At 42.0% G+C, this 7,452-nt stretch overlaps 1 pseudogene; it reads right to left on the bottom strand.

The window, feature by feature from the left end:
* Positions 1-6,297: 6,297 nt before the first annotated feature.
* LOC107751316 (ADP-ribosylation factor-like protein 16) overlaps positions 6,298-7,452 on the bottom strand; it is a 15,782-nt pseudogene continuing 14,627 nt past the window's right edge.

The following is a 7,452-nucleotide window of genomic DNA, read 5'->3' as shown; positions in this document are numbered from 1 at the left end:
TACAAGGATGAAGATTAAACTGAATGACACGTCTGGTTTGTCTTTGTTTATGGTTCATGCTCTCCACCTCTGGCTTGCCTTTTCTTAAATATATGGTATACAGTACTAGTCAAATATTTGGACGCACATACTCATAATTTTTTCTATTTTCCACATTTTAGAAAACTATGACATAACACAAATTGAAGAATGGAAATTGAGTAATTGTACTGTACATCTCAGCAATTCAGATGGCAGAAGATAATGGCTATACACGTTGATTCCCAAACCAGGGCCCCTGATACACTTTGATTTGGCCCATCATGCCATATTATAAGTCATAAGAGTGTGGGGGAGGGGACCATGCCACTGAAGAATATCTTCATTTCACTTTTTTTTTTTCAACATTTATTTTTTTATATATTTTATTTATTATTTATATTTGTTTTTTATATTTTATTTTTCAATTAGAATTTTAATATCAAATAATTATAGGTATAGTGAATTTGCTTTTGCCAGCCTAGGGAGGTGAAATAATGTGGCGGGTACTCCCGTTGTGATTTTTGGATCACGTGTCACTTCAGGTGCAGTTATGAGTACATTAGATAAGAAAGATTGGTGGGATATCTAACTTGTAGAACCTCGCACTGTGTTATCAACACAAGGAAGACACCAGTGTAATCAAATAAATTATATTAACAAAAGATAGACAAAAGTAATCAACAACTACTAAATGAAATTGAAAGTGACGTGACGCGTAGCCAAGGATGGTGTCCCATACTCAGAATTTGTGCTCTGCATTTCACCCATCCAAGTGCACACACACAGCAGTGAGTAGTACACACACATACACACACACATACACACACACCCGGAGCAGTGGGCAGCCATTTTTGCTGCAGCACCCGGGGAGCAGTTGGGGGTTCGGTGCCTTTCTTAAGGGTCTCAGCTCAGTCGTGGTATTGAAGGTGGAGAGAGCGCTGTTTATTCACTCCCCCCACCTACAATCCCTGCTGGTACCTGTGACCTTTGGGTTACAAGTCCAACTCTTTAATCAATAGGCCGTGAATAAGTGATATTTCCATTCTCTGTGGTCGAGTGAGCAGTCCAATGGCAGTGACTTCTTCCACTGTTTGTGCTGGTAACATTGCATTGGGGAACGGAGCAGGAATTCATTTCAACAGCCTTGAACACGAAGCACTGTAGGATGCTGATCTCCTGGAGCACCAAAGGGTCCTAAAATCTGGAACACGCAGATGTGGCCCTGGAATAGGTGCAGAAGGTCCTTAATCTGGAACACGCAGACGAAAGTACCTTGAAGTGAAGGTTTGCTCACCGGAGCTTAACCTTGTTACAAATGTCTGTGTGTCCTCTGCCTCTCTGGGTTAGAGACTCAGAACTTGGTCAATCCACTTTGTCACTCTAGGAAGGAGACTCAGGACGTGCTGCATCTGTTTCTGTGTTCTTGCTGGATGAAGACTCTGAAAGTAGAGTATCTCTTTCCTCACTGGAGGCTCAGAACATGATCAAATCTGTTGCTGTCTTAAAAGCTGGAGACTCGAGGTGTGGAATGTCTGTTTCTGTCTGTCTGGACAGGAGACTCAGCATGGGTGTGTCTGTTGTTGCCTTCCCTGTAGTGGGCTGCAGGCTCAGAACGATTTGTGTCTGTTAGTGTCTCTTTCCTTACAGGACTGAGACTCAGAACTTTGTTGATCTCAGAACGGTGTATCTGCTATTGTCTCTTTGTACGGGAGACTCAGAATGGTGTATCTGCTATTGTCTCCCACCACGCAGGCCAGAGACTCAGAACATTGGTGATCTGTTTCTGTTTCTCCCCTTACAGGACTGAGACTCAGAATGGTGTATCTGCTATTGTCTCCTACCATGCAGGCCGGAGACTCAGAACTTCTTGTGTCTGTTAGTGTCTCTCCCCTTTCAGGACTGAGACTCAGAACAAGGAGTGTCTTTTGGAAGGGTACCTTTACCCATTTCCGATGAGGAGATTGCAATTTTGTGCTGTGATTGGCTGTTTCCATCAGAGTGAGGGGACTCGTCTGGCCCATCCCTCTTTCCTCCTGTGTAACTTATTTGCATAGTGTAACTGTCAACAGACATGTTTTCAAAGAGATGTGGATATTTATGTTTCTGTTAAAAAATTTGTCAATTTGAGTTCATTTATTGTTTAAAAATATTTGACTAAAATGTATGTACCTGATATTCAAGTTAATAAGTAGAGAATGTATTCCCTTAAAATGTTTAAAGTTAGGGGTTCTTTAAGAAGAGTTACTATTAAAGCGCAACAGGTCACATGACCAGGTTGAGTTGAACGCGGGACCGTTGCATTATGGGTTGAAGTAACATGGATGCAGAGAAATGCTAATGGTATGCAGAGCCTGTAAAAGAGTACCTTTATCTGCATGGTAAGAGACAGAGAGACCAATAAACAGCAAAAAGACATCTGTATGAAGCCTGGCTATCATTTCATTAGACCAGTGCGGTTACAGTGAAAACGTAACGCCGCAAAGCCGACCAGTTTAAAGAGTGGAACGGCATCGGTCGGATGAGAAGAGGAAACAAGATCGCGGGTGCATCGTGTACAGAAGAGTCGTCGGATACAAAGACAAAGACGATACACGATCGCGGGGCTGTTGCGTGAAGAGAGAAGGCGTCAAAGACGAGGCTTGCCGTTATGCAGCTGTCACCGCAAAGGAAGTACCGCGAAACGAAACGTCCAATAGAGGACGACATTTAGCCGCGTAGACTCTTGCTCTGCAAGTATCCTTTCTACAGGCTTCAGAGAACAGTGTTTGTTTATTCCATCACTGTTTCAAGCAGAAGAGTGCTGCTCTGCAATTAACAGCAGGTTAGACTGTGCTACCTTTACATCTTTATAGACTTCAAAAAAAAAAAAAACGAAGAAGAAAAAGTGTTCGTGTATATATTGTTTGATTTTACAGACTAATTGTGTATGCCTTACTAGTGACAGTGTTGAATAGTTACAAGGGTTTTGATCTGAGAGTAGTAATTAACCATGCACTAAAGTGTTTTGCTAAAACATTTACAATGTCAGTTCATGGAGAAAAATCACAATATAGTGAATCAAGTGAGCAAATTGAGTCATTTCAGGCAGAATTGACTAGGTTAACTGAACAGTTAAGATCCCAAACTGATGATGCTGAAAGGGAAAGATTAAAGTCACTTATAGGTGATATTCATGCTAAAATACAGTCACTTCAGTTAGCAATGATAGAACCTACCGCTTCCACTTCAAGAAGAGATGAACCCAGGAAATCATCACGAGAGAGAAAGAGCTGCTTGTTGGTGATCCTGAAATCAGAACGACACAAGTACTACAAACAAAGGTAGCACAAGATGAGGATTTTCTGGAGAGGTTTAAGCGGTTTTCAAAATGGCACACAGCATTAAAAGTTGTCTCTCGTATCCAGCAATTTTCAAGAGACAAAACCATTAAACCTATAAATGTTGAAGACATGAGAAAGGCCAGTATCATGTTTTAAAATTGGCACAAAAGGATGCCTTCAAAAATGAGATACAACTACTGAGACATGGCAAATTGCCACATAGTCATCCATTGTTCCAACTTGATCCAATACTGCATGATGGTGTTCTCAGGGTGGAAGGGCGATTGAGGAAAGCTTCCTTACCTCTTGACTCGAAGCACCCAGCAATCCTCCCGAGAGACGGTGTGGTCACACGTCTTATCTTGGATTACTGCCATGAAAAAACTCAGCACCAAGGCAGAGGACAGACCCTCAATGAATTGAGAACAAATGGTTACTGGGTTGTTGGTGGCAGCAAAGTTGTGGCAAACCACATTAAGCAATGTGTTACATGCAGGAGAGCTCGCAGGCCAACAGAGATGCAAAAGATGGCAGACCTACCTGCTAACCGTGTTGACCCCTCTCCACCATTCTGATACTGTGGGATGGATTGCTTTGGGCCATTTCTCTGTAAGCAAGGTCATAAAGAGCATAAGAGATATTGGTCTCATATTCACCTGTTTCTCCTCAAGAGCAATTCACATAGAGATGCTGGAAGATCTCACAATTGATGCCTTCATAAATGCTTTGCGGTTTTTTATAGCTATCCGTGGAGCTGTAAGAGAGATCAGATCGGATCAAGGGACAAATTTTGTTGGGGCGAAAAATGAGCTGAAAAAGGCCTTGAAAGAATTGGACAAGGACAAATTGACTGCTTACCTATCCCAGAAGCAATGTGACTTCATTATGAACGTACCTGATGCCAGTCACATGGGAGGGGTTTGGGAAAGGCAGATCAGAACAGTTAGGAGCGTTCTAAGCTGGGTCCTTTCTCAGAGCTCAGGAAGACTGGATGATGCTTCCTTGAGAACATTCTTCTATGAAGCCATGTCAATCATAAATAGCCGCCCACTCACCACAGATACCATCAATGACCCCAAGGGGCTAGAGCCTCTTACCCCAAACCATTTACTCACCATGAAATCCTCTGTTCCGCTGCCTCCACCAGGGAAATTTGTGCAAGAAGACCTGTACGCAAGAAAAAGGTGGCGCAGAGTACAATATCTGACAGAGCAATTTTGGTGTAGATGGAGAAAGGAATATCTGGCAAACATCACTCTCAGAAAACGGTGGCACACTCCAAGACGCAATGTGAAGGTTGGAGATATCGTCATTGTCAAGGAGGAAGGGATTCCCCGCAGTGAATGGAGACTCGGACGAGTGCTTGATGTTTGTGAAGATGAAGGTGGCCTGGTGCGAAGTTTAAAGTTAGGGGTTCTTTAAGAAGAGTTACTATTGAAGCGTAACAGGTCACATGACCAGGTTGAGTTGAACGCGGGACCGTTGCATTATGGGTTGAAGTAACATGGATGCAGAGAAACGCTAATGGTATGCAGAGCCTGAAAAAGAGTACCTTTATCTGCATGGTCTAAGAGGGCGCACATGGTAATTAATCTTTAAATCTGTTGCATTTTGTGTATAGTGTTGTTTTATATCAGTTTACGTAAACAATGTTATGTGTAAATAGCGATGTCATTGGATTCTGATTTTTTGCATGTGTTCACTTGTGTATCAGCGGACATTTACATGAGAGACTTGAAAAGGACTCGACCTAAATGCATATTTTGAACATTATATGCTTTATTTCTTGTAGTTTTCACGGTGTCTGCTGAAAAGAGACAGAGACAGAGAGACCAATAAACAGCAAAAAGACATCTGTATGAAGCGTGGCTATCATTTCATTAGACCAGTGCAGTTACACATAGTCCAAACACAAAGTTAGAAAAGTTTCACTAAAGATTTACCAGTGCATTTCTCACTTCCAAACCACAACCAGAATACCTTTGGCAATGTTACGCAAGTCCAAACATGACTGAAAAAGACTGAACTGTCATGCATGCATAAATCTGTCCATTAACAGCTGAGTTTGTGCAATACTTATTTCTCTGAATATATATAAGATGGGCGTGTTGTAGTTTGCATCAGTTTTAAGGTTTGAATGGATTTGGATGGATCTGTGTGATCTCTCTTTGTTTCACCCACTGCTGCTGCATCCGGAGATCCTAAGGAATTTTCATGGCGGTCACAGGCCAAACCTTAGGAATCAGTCTCTTGGTGGGTGAAGGGCAGAAACTGCATTTTGACCAATGGGAAGTCCTGTCCTAACTGGGCTTGGTACCAGAGGTCGTCTTCTTGCCTGGCTGTTGTCCTAGCATCTTTATCTGATGGTGTTGAATAGTTTGCTTATGTTAGTCCAACAAAATCCAATCAAAATGTAGCAAACCTTTGTCCACTGGTGTGGTCAGAGAAAGGCCCCACCATAAAACTGGCCCCTGGAATGTGCTGTTCACCACCTAGAATATAATGCAACATTTACTTTGAGCTCTCAATTAAGTTCAATTTTTGGTCCTTCTTAGTAAACCGTTTGTAAATTTAGTAAACACCTCTGCTCTAGATGGACGTCTTTGAGCTTTGCGCTCACGCCTGGTATCTTTTGCAACTTGTGCAAGGCATGGTTCTAAAAATCTTGCACTCAAGTTAAAAGAAGTTCAACATTTAAAAAAATGTATCTCTAGATCTTGCAATCCCCCCACCCACCCACCATTCCGCTACCCGTGTCTCATGTTTTTCAAAGCAAAATCAAGTTCTGTGTGAACGGCCTCTTATATTTTAGATTCTTTAACCTGAAGAATTGTATTTAAACAATACAATACTGAATACAATACTGCATATTGTTTCTTTGATGGAACACATGAGATTTGAAAGCTTACAATGGAGAGAAAGATCCAAGTGTAACAAAATGTTTTTATTGTGTGGAAACGAACCATTCAGCGATTCTTCAAAATAAGCGGTTCCACAGAGCACAGGAAGTCATACATGTTTGGAACAGCACAATGGTCATCAAAAGTCCTCCAGTTCTTCTACATTTTTCATGCGTGGCGTGGGACCAAGTTGAGCTCACACGTGAGATGACTGAAAATCACAAGTGTATCTTCACGTCACATTTGTCTGATGTTTGTTTACTGTGACCCCCGCAGTTCTCTGCATCCATATCTATCACGTATCATGAGAGTGATTTGAAAACAGCCAGCTGAGCACATCCTGAAGGCCCTGTCCGGAGCGAGCGCTGATCTCTAGTGTTGTGATCGACTGAGGTGCAGTTCTAATGATCTCATCCATCCTGAACAACGACTTCAGCTCCACAAGAGACATGGTGCATGGAAGATCCCTGAGGAAAGAAATGGACTAAATGGAGTGAGGAGTGATATGTTTAACATGCTGGATTTAGTCAGTTAAGTCAACAAGCGAGAGTGAGTGTGAACTCAGCTGACCTCTTGTTGAAGAGTATGAGCACAGCAGCAGAGTGCAGTGGCTCCGCAGAGAGAACAGACAGCAGCTGGACGCAAGACGACGAAATCTGGACAATGTTGGCACAGTCCACCACAAACTAAATTAAGAACAAATGCATATCAATCATGATGAAAAACATTATCACATAGTAAATGTACCTACAGTCTCTCTCAAGGACTCTTTAAAGAAATGAAGAGAACTCCAGACAAAACGTAAGCAATCTTCCCATCCGGTGGGTGCTAATTGAGTGATTCAGATCCAACGTGTTTAGCCATTATCTTCTGCCATCTGAATTGCCCTGAGATGTACAGTACACTACTTGCGAAATATTAAACACACTCGATTCTTTAAAGCTGCAGTCCGTAACTTTTTTTGGTTAAAAATGATCCGAAATCAATATTTGAGCAAGTACATAACCAGCCAGTGTTCGAAACTATCACCTTACTTTAGCCCGATTCACAACGGTCATCTTATAATAATGTTTTCTAATTTGAGTGGTACGGGTAGGTTTTCGCGGAAAATTTGAGCATGCCGCTGCGTCATTACGTAATTTCTTTAAACATAAAGAAGTTGTCCCGGCTAGTAGGCTATCGCATGTGAGGATCCTGCAGGTGGCCGATCG

This window comes from Sinocyclocheilus rhinocerous, unplaced genomic scaffold (assembly GCF_001515625.1).
Source record: "Sinocyclocheilus rhinocerous isolate Xijiao unplaced genomic scaffold, SAMN03320098_v1.1 scaffold2970, whole genome shotgun sequence".
NCBI lineage: Eukaryota > Metazoa > Chordata > Actinopteri > Cypriniformes > Cyprinidae > Sinocyclocheilus > Sinocyclocheilus rhinocerous.
This window is presented reverse-complemented; position numbering and strand designations above follow the sequence as displayed.